The sequence below is a fragment of the Amblyraja radiata genome, chromosome 25 (assembly GCF_010909765.2).
Source record: "Amblyraja radiata isolate CabotCenter1 chromosome 25, sAmbRad1.1.pri, whole genome shotgun sequence".
Taxonomy (NCBI): Eukaryota; Metazoa; Chordata; class Chondrichthyes; order Rajiformes; family Rajidae; genus Amblyraja; species Amblyraja radiata.
This window is the reverse complement of record NC_045980.1, coordinates 23,478,793-23,494,376: the sequence shown is the minus strand read 5'-3', so window position 1 is coordinate 23,494,376 and position 15,584 is coordinate 23,478,793. Positions and strand designations below refer to the sequence as shown.

The following is a 15,584-nucleotide window of genomic DNA, read 5'->3' as shown; positions in this document are numbered from 1 at the left end:
GGAACATAGCCCTCCAAATCTTATTTATTCTGTACCTGGCTAGGTGTCTTTAAAATGTCATAATTATATCCAAACTGCTACCACTTCCTTTGGCAGCTTGTTCCATTTTGGCAGAACCCTTTGTGTGGAATAACCTGCTTCTTGGGTTCCTTTAAAATCTTGCCCTGCTCACCTTAAACCTATGTCCTGTAGTTTTAGACTCCCCTACTGTGTTGAAAAGACTGTGGCTATTTGCATTAATAACTATGCCCGTCATTATTCTATATATCTTTATAAGATCAGCTCCCAGCCTTCTACACTCCAGGGGAAAAGAGCCAGCCTTTCCAGCCTCTTGTATCTCAAACCCTCCCGACTCAGCAATATCCTCATGAATCTATCTTTTCAGTTTAATGACATCCTTCCTATAGAAACTACCAGCAAGCTACCGCCCAATCTCTCTACTCTGCGTCCCACTCAAAATCTTAGAACGCCTTATACTACAACGTATATCTCCAGGAGTAGAAGAGATTCTCAGTGTGGATCAGGCAGGTTTCCGCAAGGACCGCAGCACAGGAGAACAAGTTCTGGCCCTAACCACCTGCATTGAAAACGGCTTCGAGAACAAACTGAAGACCGGGGCAGTGTTCCTTGATCTCACCGCAGCCTATGACACTGTGTGGCACAAAGGCCTCCACCTAAAACTCACCAAAGCACTCCCTGCCTGGGCATCAGAAACCATCAAATCTCTGCTCTCCAACCGCAGGTTCAGAGTTCACCTTGGACAGAACAAGAGTGCATGGAGAATGTAGAAGAATGGGCTCCCGCAAGGGTCAGTTTTAGCCCCAACCTTGTTCAACCTTTACACAAATGACCTACCCACCACCAAATCCCGCAAATTCATCTATGCAGATGACATCTGTTTGGCCTTCCAAGCACCAGATTTTGGTACATTGGAACAGGTGCTCAATGAAGACCTTGCTAAACTGGACGAGTACTGCAAAACCTGGCGCCTAAAACCAAGCCCAGCAAAAACGGTCTCTAGTGTGTTCCACCTCCATAATGCAGAAGCCACAAGAGAACCAAACATCTATCTGAGCAGGACCAAACTGAAGTATGCCCCCACTCCAACCTACCTCGGAGTGACCCTTGACAGGACCCTATCCTTCAAGGAACATCTTAAAAGAACAGCAGCTAAGGTGAAGTCCAGAAACAATCTCCTCAGTAAGCTTGCTGGCTCAAAGTGGGGGGCAGCAGCCCCCACACTGCGCATTTCAGCACAAGCCCTTGCATTTTCTTCAGCCGAATATTGTGCCCCTGTTTGGTCCAGGTCATCCCACACACACCATGTGGATACCCAATTGAACTCAACAATGAGGATCATCACAGGAACAATCCGCTCAACACCACTCCCCTGGCTCCCTGTCCTATCCAACATAGCCCCTCCACACATCCGGCGAGTAGTCCTCACTCAAAGGATGCTCCAAAAGACCAAAAACTCCCCTCATCTGCCAATTCACATGGACATCTTCAACCCACCCACTGCTCGACTTCCATCTAGACGACCAATTTGGAAGAACCCACCACCAGCTGATTTCACCATCCAATCAGCTTGGAAAAGGGAATGGGAGTCCAAGGACGTCCCAAATAAACATCTGGTGTCAGACCCCACCCTACCGGTCCCTGGCACCAATCTCCCAAGGAAGCAGTGGACGACGCTGAATAGATTCAGGACTGGACATGGCTCCTGCTTGGCCAGCCTTCACAAATGGGGCAGCAGTCCAACCCTGATGGTGTGCTTGTGGAGAGCAGTAAACAATGCAACACATCATTGAAGCATGCCCTCAACAAAGACTCAAAGGAGGACTTGTCACCCTTCATACAGCAGATCAAGAGGCAACTGTTTGGCTAAAGGACTCTGCATTCGCTAAATAAAATATAGAAGGATGATCACATTGATGATCACACCAACCATGATCACATTGAATGGCGGTGCTGGCTCAAAGGGCCGAATGGCCTACTCCTGCACCTATTGTCTATTGACCCAAACTGAAGATAGTACTCCAAATGAAGACAACCTTGTTGATCTTTAAGGGGCCTTATTTTATCCCTATTTATTATTTTGTCTTTAATATACTTGTCGCATCTCTTTGGATTTCTCTCGTGATCCCTCTTAATCTCTCTACTCAAGGGATTCACTTGATTCCTATCCATAACCTGAGTTCATCTTCCTTCCCTGCCAGGCCTTTTGCATTGAAATAAGTTTAATATAGCAGACTTCCCACACTCTCTGCCTTGCTCCTATCTGTTGTGCCTGCTGAACCTGCTCTCTTTAACATCTGTGTATGTCTCAATCTTCTCGTCTGCCTCACTACTGCTTCAGTCCCACCCCACTACCAGACTAATTTAAACCTTCCAGGTAGCTCTGGCAAATCTCCCCACCTGGATTTTTGTCCCCCTCCAGTCCAGGTGGAACCAGTGTCTCGTGTGAAGGTCACCTTGAACAGGCAATCTTGAATTTAAACCCACAGTCTACTTGATAGCTGCTGCTTCCTCTGACCTGACGTTGTTAGTTGGACCCTGAGCAGAACATCAAGCTCATTGTCCCTTCAGTCAGAAAGCCTGAGGTTAGACACAAAAAACTGGAGTAACTCTGGAGGCAGCAACTCTGGAGAGAAGGAATGGGTGACATTTTGGGTCGAGACCCTTCTTCAGGCTGGTTAGGGATAAGGGAAATGAGAGATGTAGACAGTGATGTGGAGAGATAAAGAACAATGAATGAAAGATATGCAAAAAGGTAACGATGATAAAGGAAACAGGCCATTGTGTAAGCTGTTTCTAGGTAAAAAAAACTCTGTCGCCAAAGCCTGCTGGATCTCCTGGTTGCTAATCATTTTAACTTGCTTTTCAATTCCCCTACCGACCCTTCTATCCTTGCCAGAGTGAGGCCAGATGCAAACTGGAAGAACAGCACTCCGGTGCATGCACATTTATCCCACCACCTTAATCACCCTCCTCCACCTCAATCTGAAGAAGAGAAGAAGGGGCCTGAACCGAAACACCACCTATCCATGTTTTCCAGAGACGCTGCCTGACTCGCCGAGTTATGCCAGCATCTGCAGTTCCTTATTTCTACATGAATAGGTGACATTTTGGGTCAGAGCCCTTCTTCAGACTTCAGTCCGAAGAAGGGTTCGGACCTGAAACATCACCTATTCATATTCTCTATAGAAGCTGGTGTATAAAATGATGAGAGGAATAGTTCGGGTAGATGCACAGAATCTCTTGCCCAGAGTATGGGGAATCGAGGACCAGTGGACATAGGGTCAAGGTGAAGGGAAAACAGATTTAATAGGAATCTGAGGGGTAACTTTTTCACACACAGGATGGTGGGTATTTGAAACAAGCTGCCAGAGGAGGTAGTTGCGGCTGGGACTATCCCAACATTTAAGAAACAATTAGACAGGTACATGGATAGGACAAGTTTGGAGGGATATCAACCAAGCGCAGGCAGATGGGACTAGTGTACCTGGGACATGTTGGCCGGTGTGGGCAAGTTGGGCCGAAGGGTCTGTTTCCACACCGTATCACTCTATGACTGACTAAGTTGCCTGAGCCGCTGAGTCACTCCAGCACTGTGTCTGTTTTTTTCCACTGCTTTCTAACTTTATTCTCTTGACCCTGTATCATGCCCTTTGGCTCCCCAAGTCGTCATGCAAAAGTAAGGTCTACCTTTTATGGTGGCTCTTGCCCCAACCTGCCTGTGTACCTTCCAACCCTATTTCAAGTGGATTTTCTAGATACCGCACTGTTATGCCCCTGTCCCACTTAGGAAACCTGAATGGAAACCTCTGGAGACTTTGCGCCCCGCCCAAGGTTTCTGTGCAGTTCCCGGAGGTTGCAGGTGGTTGCCGGAGGTTGCAGGTAGTGGAAGCAGGTGGGGAGACTGACAAAAACCTCCAGGAACCGCACGGAAACCTTGGGTGGGGCGCAAAGTCTCCAGAGGTTTCCGTTCAGGTTTCCTAAGTGGGACAGGGGCATTACTTTCCTAGGAATGCTCCTCCTGTGTTTCTACAGTTGTGCAGTGCCCTCCATAATGTTTGGGACAAAGACCCATAATTTATTTATTTGCCTATGTACTCCACAATTTGAGATTTGTGATAGAACAAAATCACATGTGGTTAAAGTGCACATTGTCAGATTTTAATAAAGGCCATAAGTATACATTTTGGTTTCACCATTTGAAAATTACAACAGTGTTTATACATAGTCCCCCTGCATTTCAGGGCACCATAGTGTTTGGGGCACAGCAATGTCATGTAAATGAAAGAAGTCATGTTTAGTTTTTTTTTTGCATATCCTTTGCATGCAATGACTGCATGCTGGATGCTCTGCCAGGCCTGTTTTGCAGCCATTGGTGATGCTCTGCCAGGCCTGTTTTGCAGCCATCATGCTTGTTTTTGGGGCTAGTACTCTTCATGTAAAACGCAGGCTCAATTGGGTTCAGATCGGGTGATTGACTTGGCCACTCAAGAATCTACCATTTTTTAGCCTCGAAAAATTCCTTTGTTGCTTTAGCAGTATGTTTGAGATCATTGTCTTGCTGTGGAATGAGCCGCCGGCCAATGAGTTTTGAGGCATTTGTTTGAACTTGAGCAGATAGGATGTGTCTATATACTTCAGAATGTATTATGCTACTACCATCAGAAGTTGTATCATCAATGAAGATAAGTGACCCAGTACCGTCAGCAGCCGTACATGCCCAGGCCATAACACCCCACCACCGTGTTTCACAGATGATGTGGTAGGTTTTGGATCTTGGGCAGTTCCTTCTCTCCTCCATACTTTGCTTTTGCAATCACTCTGATATGTTAATCTTCATCTCATCTGTCCACAAGACCTTGTTCCAGAACTGTGGTTGCTCTTTTAAGTACTTCTTGGCAAACTGTGACCTGGCCATCCTATTTTTGTGTCTAACCTGTGGTTTGCATCTTGCAATGTAGCCTCTGTATTTCTGTTCATGAAGTCTTCTCTGGACAGTGGTCATTGACAAATCCACACCTGACTCCTAAAGAGTGTTTCTGATCTGTCGGACAGGTTTTTAGGGGTTTTCCTTTAGAAATAATTCCTCTGTCATCAGCTGTGGAGGTCTTCCTTGGCCTGCCACCCTTTGCAATTAGTAAGCTCACCTGTGCTCTCTTTCTTCTGAATGATATTTCAAACAGTTGATTTTGGTAAGCCTAAGATTTGGCTGATGTTTCTAACAGTTTTATTCTTGTTTCTCAGTCTCATAATGGCATAGTTGACTTTCATTGGCCAAACTTTGGTCCTCATGTTGATAAACACCAATAAAAGTTTCCAAAGGTGATGGAAAGACTGGAGGAAAGACTGGGTGCTGAGAGCTCTCTTATACCTGCATTAATAGGCAATTAAACACCACCTGAGCAATTACAAACGCCTGTGAAGCCATTTGTCTCAAACATTATGGTGCCCTGAAATGGGGGGACTATGTATAAACACAGCTGTAATTTCTACATGATGAAACCAAAATGTATAAAAATTGCCTTTAATAAAATCTGACAATGTGCACTTTAACCACATATGATTTTTGTTCTATTACAAATCTCAAATTGTGGAGTACAGAGGCAAATAAATAAATGATGGGTCTTTGTCCCAAACATTATGGAGGGTACTGTAACAGTGACAGTGGGAAACGGGAAGGTGGAGTGCAGGAGATCTCACTTGGCCCCCAGCTATGTATCCCTGATTGATGAACCCAGTACCCAGTTATGTCTGTGGGCGTTGTAGTCTGTTGTGTACTAACCTGGTAGATAGCTGCTTCATCCATTTACACACATATTTTGAAAACTTGCAAGCGCCTGATACCTTGCACCTTTAGATATTTGTGTATTTGGAATAGGAATACTATGTATGTTGTGCTGTTAGAACATGATTTTAGTAAAAAGTGTATGTGAGTAAATATCCGATGACATCTTCAGTGGCTGGCCTGATTCAAGGTACAGGGCTCCAGAACTGCTATTAACACTTGGGTTGGTGAGGGAGAGAGACAGAAAATGTTCCTTTGAATATGCTGGTGTAATGATTATATTCAGGTTTAGCTCAAGCCCTGTTAAGAGAGCTGAAAGGAAGCGTGTGATTTAGATTTTGTTTATGCCTAGTTCTGTGGCATTATTCAGCACTGCTGTTTAATATACCAATCTTGCTGAATACTGAACAACGCAGTAAAAATCCCAGAATGGAAAGAGTTAAGTGAAAGAATAAAACTGACATTGTTGCAAACAAACACAGATGAAACTACAGGAAATGTCTAGGTGCAGGGCTACCACAGATGGTGAGAGATAGGAATTGGAAGGGCACAGATAAACAGGATTGTCGGCGGTGTAAGCACTGCACATTTTTGCTACGGAAAACAAACGGTAGGCAGTTTTTTTACTGTGGAATATGTAGCTACTTGTAGCTCTACTGTATGTACTGTACAATCAGGTGGGTATGTGTGCTTGTGTGGGAGGATGGGTGGGCGGTTTTGGGGTTTTGTGATTGGCTGCCTTGAGCCTCAAGCTGCCTTAAAAGCAGTGAAGCCGGGGTCAGGGGGGACTGTGTGGGCGTGAGATGGAACGCTTGAAAGAGGAACAAACGTCTGACAACAGCATGCTGCCTCTCTCAGACCTGCAGATGCTTTTGTGTCTCTGTCAGGACTGTGCACTCCAGGCCCCACGGTTGACCAATGTTATTCTTTTCAGCCGGAGATTTATGGGAGGCTTTTAACTAGTAAATATGATGATAATTGGATGAGGCCGTAGTTACTGTTGTAATGGTGAGTACCTCGAAGTTGTCTGTGAATGCCATCATCATTTTCTCTGTCACCTGTGGTTAGAACAGGGGAATCCCTTCACAAACATGCTGGAAGTCTCCTCGTGTGCTGTGTCTTGAACTGAAGTCTGTGCTGTATTTTTCCCCCCCCTAGAATGCATATGTAAACAGCAGGGCAGTGTTTCTGGCAAGTATTTGCATTACAGCTGCTCCAACTTGGTTTCATCTTGTGGTAAACACAGCTTAGTTTCCCTTTTGAAATTTTTTATGGAAATGGTGTAGAAGATTATCTAAAAGGTGAAATAGATGTGAGTCAAATATTTGTGGCTTCTTGGAGCGTGTGGGAGTCAAAAATATTTAATTAAAAGAAGGAATTACCGTAAAGTTCCAAACTAAAATAAAAATGTTGCTATAATCTGTTGGTATAATCTTTTTGGGGTTTACTGAAGTAATTGAGACATCTTAGAGAGGGGCGGAGGGGAGAGAGTGTGTCAGTTGCTTTCTTTACAATTGATGAAAAGTGATATGTGCCTTTTACTTTGTGTTTTCTGTCTGCTTTTGCTGAGGCCTAGTGAGATATGCTTACCGATAAATAATATAAATTTTTATTGCCTGCAGAACTGTAAATCTTGTGCAAAGAACAGCCTAAAAAGGAAATCATATTCATTGTGTTCTTTAAACAAATTATATGTTTATGACTTTGCAGAGGCAGAATAAGAATGCTAATTTGATAGCTTTGCAAGAAGTATTTTAGTTGTTTGTAAAGTTTGGTTAACTATGGGGTTAAAGGTTGGTATGGAAGTTAATTAGTGAACCTACTTTTGTACTCGCACTCAGTATATTCCTGCTTGAGAATGTTCACATTAAAAATGACAGTGATATACTTTGTGATATACAATGTTGTTTTATCCTTTGAGAGAATTCACCCTGAAGTCTGCTTTATCCTGGCAAGTATCTGTGATTTTTATAAAGTTCAGTTACTTGTGGCCCCTTAAAGGTTTAGAGACCCGGGTTTGATCCCGATTACAGGTGCTGTCTGTACGGAGTTTGTACGTTCTCCCGTGACCTGCATGGATTTTCTCCAAGATCTACGGTTTCCTCCCGCACTCCATTAACGTACAGATTTGTAAGTTAATTGGCTTGGTAATATTGTCCCTAGTGTGTGTAGGATAGTGTTAGTGTGCAGGGATCGCTGGTCGGCGTGGACACGGTGGGCCGAAGGGACTGTTTCTGCACTGTATCTCTAAACTAAACTAAACTTAAAAGCTCCTAGGTCTTAAGTGTTGTGCATTTCAATCTTGTCTGTCAACTGTTCCTCGTAACACATGGTGTGCTGGGTTCACAATGTTTAATGATTGTTTGCTTTGCTTGCTTCAAAACCCCATGGTGCTGTAATATCTTGTTGTGCATGGTCTGCCATGTTGAGATCTGCAAAGCTTATGAAAAACAGATGAAGTCAAATTTTCCAGAAATAGTAACCAATAATGCATTGGCTCCCAACTCCTGAAGAAGGTATGTGTGCAAATTATTCTTGTTTGCATGCATACCCACAGGCAAAAAATAAATAAATGATGTAGGGCTGTAAGGCTAACTGAACAAATCCAAAGTGTTGGGTATGATTGCCGCAGTTTTAGCTAATAAGATGGGTAGTATAGGAAATTGAAATCCACCCTACAAATAACGTGAACAACCTCTTTGCCTCATTTCCATCAAACCAGCTACAGATTAAAACAAGTTGTTGTTTTGCTTAATTTAAGTTTAGTTTTAGTCATGATCTTCACCCCGAGAACACTGATTCCTGCTGGCCTCCGTGTTTGTTGAACATACTTTTTAAGGGCCATAAGTGTTAGCAATTGAAACCTGTGGAAAGCAGGGATGCTGCACAGAATTGGGGAGACTTCTGAGTGGGGATGAAAGAATATTCCATGGTGATGTATTTCACTTCACTTCTGAATGTTCTCAAGTAGGAATTCTCTGAGTGTGGTGCATAGTGATGGATTTCAGGGGGACACTAGAGTTGCACAGTGGGCACCAGACACAGCTTGAGCCCGACTCTACCTGGGCCACCCAGTATACCCAGCAAACTAACCTGAACAGAACTAGGATTGTCAATAATTACTGTTAATGCTAATGTGACTGCCACAGTCATAAAATAGTATTAATGTTGTTCTAAAAACAAACCGCTGGAGTAACTCAGTGGATCAGGCAATATTGGTGGAAGGAATTTGTCAGATGACCTTTTGAATCAGACCCTTTTCAGAGGGGAACTCCTTCAAAGTTAATGTTGTCATACGTGCTCTAACAGGAAAGATATTGCACCATATTTCCTAAATCCAAACGATCGAACAATAGCCGACACCAACAGCCATATGACCAACAATGACCCATGAAGGAAAGGCAGAATAGAGTGATCAGTATTGGGATATTAATATGCCAGGGCTGATTGAGATCAAGAAGAAGGTGGTGTTGGGTCTCTTGAAAAACAATAAGGGAGGCAGGGGAGACGATTGCATGGGCCTTGATGAAGATCTTTGTGTCCTCTCCAGCAACAGGCGATATCCCAGAGGACAAGAGAGTAACTAATGTTGTGTAGAAAGGAACAGCAGATGCTGGTTTAAACCGAAGATAGACACAAAAATCTGGAGTAACTCAGTGGGACTGACAGCATCTCTGGAGAGAAGGAATGGATGACGTTCTGGGTCAAGACCCTTCTTTAGTCTCAGGTTGCTCCTTTGTTTACAAAGGGAAGTAGAGATAATCCAGGAAATTATAGGCTAGTGAACCCTTAGCATCAATGGTAGCTATTAGAGAGGATACTTTGGAATAGGATTAACCTGCATTTGGAAGGGAATAGCTAATTAGGGACAGCCAGCATGGCTTTGTCCATGTAGGTCATGTCTTGTTAACTTGATTGAGTTTTTTTTAGGAGGTTATGAATGTGATTTTTAGGAGGTTATGAATGTAATTAATGAAGATAGTTCAGTGGATGTTGTCTACGTGGATTTTAGTAAGGCGTTTGATAAAATGCCCTATGATAGGCAGATCCCAAATATTAAGATGCATAGGATCCATAGTGACTTGGATTCATAACTGGCTTTCCTATAGGGTTGTAGTGGAAGGATGTTATTCTGGCTACAGATCTGTGACCAGCGGTATTCTGCAGGGATCTGTGCTGGGACCTCTGTTGTTTGAGATATACAGTATTCCTTATTTTAATCGACTTCTTTATATGGATTTCAGTTACAGCGGACTGACCTGCCGACGGCTGCCCACATCAGTCCCGGCTCGTGCCACCTCCCTCGCTGTTTACAGCGCTAGTTCCACACGCCAGCCCCGACTCGTGGCGCTTCCAGGCCGGAACTGGAAGGGAACCTCCTTGCCTGAGGTCATCTGTTGCCGGCTTGGATTTGTCCTGTTTTCCCCAATTCCAGTTCCTCCCCATGCCCCAACCCCCACCACCCCCCACCCCAATCCCCTCCTCCAATTGGTCTGCCAATCTAAAATGTCACCTAAAGTAAAATGTCATCAACAGTTCAGAGGGGAAGTAAAAAATACTTGCCACAGTACACCAATTGTATCTAAATTGGTCTTTTATAACAGTTCATTATGATTTTCTTGCTCTAAGCTACAATTTATTAAGCCCAATACTTTTCTTTCCAGTTTTCTCCACCTGCCTCGTCATCTTCAATGTACATTCCCAGATCTCTCTGTTCTTGTACCCTGTGTAGGATTGTGCTCCCCAATTTAAATTGCTTAACTAAATTAAATTGCTTAACAAAAATGAATACTTCATAATTCTTGAGTTTTCATTTTCCACCTTTCTGCTCATTCAACCAGCCTGAACTCTACTGCCATCTTTCTTGATGCTCAAAGATAATAAAGGTTTAGAGGACAAACGGGGGGGAGGGCGGGCAGGTGAAACATCTATAGTTGGGGCATTGAGGTCGGCATGGACAGGTTGGGTCGAATGGTCTGTTTCTACAGTGCCCTCCATAATGTTTGGGACAAAGACCCATCATTTATTTATTTGCCTCTGTACTCCACAATTTGAGATTTGTAATAGAAAAAATCACATGTAGTTAAAGTGCACATTGTCAGATTTTGATAAAGGCCGTTTGTATACATTTTGGTTTCACCATGTAGAAATTATAGCAGTGTTTATACATAGTCCCCCCATTTCAGAGCACCATTTCAGCTGGAAGTGTGCGTAGTAGAATATATATAGGAGAACAACGTGCAAGGATTTTCTGTTGTACCAGTATTGATCTTTGTTTGTTCATCAGAGTCACCTTTATCTTCTATATTTTGTCTGCAAGAGCCTTCATTCCTCTCTTGGTTTTCACTGGCACAATTTTTAACTTGCACCCTGCTGTAGATCTCCTTGATAACTTATTACTATCTAGCGGTGAAATGAATAACTGCCACTCTGTAAGGCAAGTAATTGCATTTCCACTAAAGTACTTCCACAGGTTAATTTGTTCCTGGAAGCCATTAGCCACAAATGAGAATTGTGTAGGCTCCAGGAAGTTAGTTTGTTTGTGTTCTCTATCTGTGGCACATTGTTCAGTATTGCATGTTCTAGGTTTGCAGATATTTCCATATGAGTAAAACCATTACCAAGAAAACGAGATTGGTTGAATAAACGATCCTTATTTAGTATTTGAGTCTCTAACCTCGAGGTTGTTGGGTTCTCCCCCAAAATATCCGAGGGGATTACCAATGTGAATTTTCTGTTAACTTCTGAAGATTTTGGAGCATTTGAACCATTAAGGCTTTCTGTTAAAAAGTAGTTATTTGTTATTTTTGGGCAGACATGGCCACATGGTTCACAGGAGACAGAATCCTATAAAACATTTTGTCATTTGAAGAAGGAATGGTGAGCAGGAGCATCCTTGCATCTCTTCAGGTAGTGCAGTGAATGTTTTATATTGACCTGAACATTGAGACTTCTGCTTAACATCTCACGTGAAGAGAGTACTTGTACTGAGTTCTTGTCAACTTTGTTCTTGTCCTGGGATGCTGATTGACATTAGATTAATTAGAGCAATCTAGCAGCTGTTATTTTTTACATGAGATGCGAGACATATCTCTCGGAATTAACTACCTGTATTTTTTTTTAATTAGATGTGTAATAGTGTCAGGCCTGTGTTTTTAGTTGAATAGTAAAGATGGGTAAAGTTATGCATACAAACACCTGGAATAGTGCAGAAATAAAATGAAGTCCATTGCACAGTGACTTCAGATTACAAACCCATCATATGGGGCTAAACTGTGTTTCTGATTGTGTTATAGCTTTGTTGTAATCATTGTATTCAGTCAAAGAACAAAAACCTAATTCTCCACTGATAACTGGTCTTGTTACCTTCCTTTGCGGGTCACTTTTAGTATTACTGTATATTAAAATAGGGGACTGCAAGGAATTCAAACAGTAGAAGACAGCACAGGTTTAATCAGAGTGACTGTGATTTCCTCAAGTAAAACCATGTTTGGCATGATAATCCAATGAATATGAAATGTATATTTGTAAATATATTCTGCCTTGCATTTAATGTCTTTTTGAGAGAGAGATTGTGTGCAAGTCGCATGTATTATTTTTCCTTTAATGCTTATCACAGCTCTTTGCTGAGTAAAAGCCGCTTTAACAATCATTTTATGATGAACAATAGATCAAAACAGCATTGTCCCCTCGAGTGAGACACCTGGCTTTAATTCCAAAACAAACTGCACCTTTCAACTCGTAAGCTCATGAAGGGCATGTGGTTGCAGCTTCATTCCAGCAAACCTAGCGCTGAGATCCTCCTGCATTTAACATTGGTACTTCAGTCCCACCTGCAGATGATCAGAGGAATATAGTGGGCAGCTTAGGGTGGGGAATGCCATGGTTGAAAACCTCAGCCAGAGACATTTGAATCATGCCAGGCTCATGAATACAATAGGTATTGTAGCTTGGTGGGAAAACCGGTGGATGATTGGGAGAGAAGGGAACCAAGAAACATCAATGTGTATCATAAGGCGTAGGAGCAGAATTAGGCCATTTGGCCCATTGAGTCCATTCTGCCATTCAATCATGGCTGAACTATCTTTTCCTCTCAAAGGTAGACACAAAACGCTGAAGTAACTCAGCTGCACAGGCAGCATATCTGGAGAGAAGGAATGGGTGACGTTTCGGGTCGAGACCCTTGTTCAGGCTCGACCTGAAACGTCACCCATTCCTTCTCTCCATAGATCCTGCAGCATTACTCCAGCATTTTGTGTCTCCCTTCGATTTGAACCAGCATCTGCAGTTCTTTCCTACATATCTTTTCCTCTCAATCTCATTCTCTCTTTCAAAAATAGCTTTTGAAATACTTTTAAAATGCTTTGCTGATATCAAAGCATATTTGGAGATGGTCATCAACAAAGGAATGTTGTTAGCCTTGAATGCGTATTTAAAAAAAGCAGGTAAAATTTCACTTCATGAAATATAGTTGTAAGAAAAATTCAAGAGCCTGGTCTTTACTTTTGGCTGAACCCTGCTATCAGCATTCTGACTCGTACACACTAAGAACGAGTCAGAATGCTGACCTATATTGTACCAATTGTAATTCTCACTTCGCAGTGCACAATTATTACCAGATGCACTGTAAACCAGATGCACTGCTAACAGTGAGATTTCACTCAAAATCATCCCTACTGAAAGGATCAAGATTCTCATCACCTGTTGAGATAGGACCACTAACTCCAGGTGAAGGTGCCTGTCGTGATGTCCTGGAGGATTCATTATCAAAATGGTTCCCTCTTTCGGTGGTTATAAACCACTGCTTACCACTGGCAACTTACTGAAGATGTTTCTTCATATTCACAATAATTAGAATAATAATCGGAAAATTGCAGAAAATGCTAAAGTGTTAGAGAATTAACATGACAATGACAAGCAATACAGCGGAGGGAGGGTACTTTTCCAGAGTGACTCGAAGTGGCCCGCTTGTGTCCCACATGATTTATATGTGAGACAGTTTCTAGGCAATGTGTATAACAATCAATCAGCGGTTTTGCAGTTTTAGATTATCCTAAAATTGACTCTTCAGAAGGCCATTGACCACAATTAACCTATCAATGAAATAGTGTAGTGGGAGAGGATTTGGCAAATGCATGCCTTGCCTTGATGTGATGCCTCTTTGGTTTATAACAAGATGGAAATAATTGGACTCCAAATAGGCTTGGTGTTGAGAAACTCCAATACAAACTCCAATACAAACTAAAGGCAACATCTCAGATTGATGGAGCTATTAAAATAAAAATGTTCTAACTTTTATTTATATATTTTGTATGGAGAAAGACAAGACAAGAGATAATAATCAGCTTGTATAAAATATTAATATTAGACCACCCCCTGTCTCTAATGAGGGAGGAATTTGAGCTTAGTGAAACGATGTAACATAGATATGCAAATTGATGCTTGGATGGATGAAAGCCAAGAAAAACAGGAGACTTTATATTTGGAACAATGCAGAAGTGTTACAGAAGTGTTTAAAATTATGACAGATTATTTCAAGTGAAGAATATAAAGCAAGCAAGGAATAACTCAATCGGGTTCTCGAGGGCCAAAAGGGACCATGAAATATAATTGTCGAGTGGGATTAAAGAAAATCCCGACATTTTATACATACATTAAAAACAAGAAGTTATTAAAAAGAGGTTATTAAGTAGAAGGTAGGCCCGCCTAAGGATAAAAGAGGGTGCTTGGAATCTTGGAATGCTTGGAATCAGAGGATATAGGCGAGGTACTAAATGAGTACTTGCATCTATTTTCTCCAAGGAGAAGGACATGGGGGAAAGTGAGATCAGTGTGGGGATTACTAATACACTAGGGCAAAGTTTGAAATCAAGGAGATGGTGATTGAGCTCCTGAAGAGCAATAAAATGGATAAATCCAGAGGGCCTGATGAGATCTGTACCAGATTATTGAGAGAGGCAAGAGAAGAGATCGCAGGGCTCTTGAAGATCTTTATATCTTCTCTCACCACAGGCGAGGACTGGAGATTAGCCAATGTTCCTTTATTTAAGAAGAAGTAGAGATAATCCAAGAAACTATACAACAGTGAGCCTCACATTAGTGGTTGGGATGTTATTGAAGACAAATATGATCTGCTCTCATTTGGAAGAGATGGGCTGAAGAGGTGTGCACTTTGGGAGTTTGGGAGTAAGCGAAAAGTATATCCTTAATGGCAAGACCCTTAGCAGCATTAATGTACAGAAGGATCTTGGAGTCCAAGTCCATAACTCCCTGAAAGTGATAACACAAGAAGATAGATTGGTAAACAAGGTATATGGCATGCTTGCCATCTTCAGTCAGGACATTGAGTATAAGAGTCAACACGTCACACTGCAGCTCTATATGTCTTTCGTTAGGCTGTTTTTGGAGTTTGGAGATCTGGCTGCCCCGTTACAGGGGTGTGGAGACCTTGGCGAGGGTGCAAAGGGACTTACTAGAATGCTGCTTGGATAAGATGGGATTAGCTATAAGCAGAGGATGCACGAACTTGAAGGTTTTCACTGGAAGGTTGATGGTGGCGGAAGACCTGATAAAAGTTTTTAAAATATGAGAGGCATAGATAGGGGAAACAGGGTGGAAATGTCAAAGGACTAACTTTAAAGTGAGAGAGGCAGATTTAAAGGAGATGCGCAGGGCACTTTTTTTACGCAGAGAGAGGAACGCGCTGTCAACGGTGGTGGTCGACATAGATATGATGGTGTCATCTTACAGGATTTTGGAAGGGTGCATGTATATGCAGGAA

The 15,584-nt window shown here is 42.4% G+C and overlaps 1 protein-coding gene across 3 annotated transcripts in view; it reads left to right on the top strand.

Moving 5' to 3' along the window:
* cabin1 (calcineurin binding protein 1) overlaps positions 1-15,584 on the top strand; it is a 244,075-nt gene that overhangs the window by 132,290 nt on the left and 96,201 nt on the right. The gene's annotated exons all lie outside the window — the stretch shown is intronic.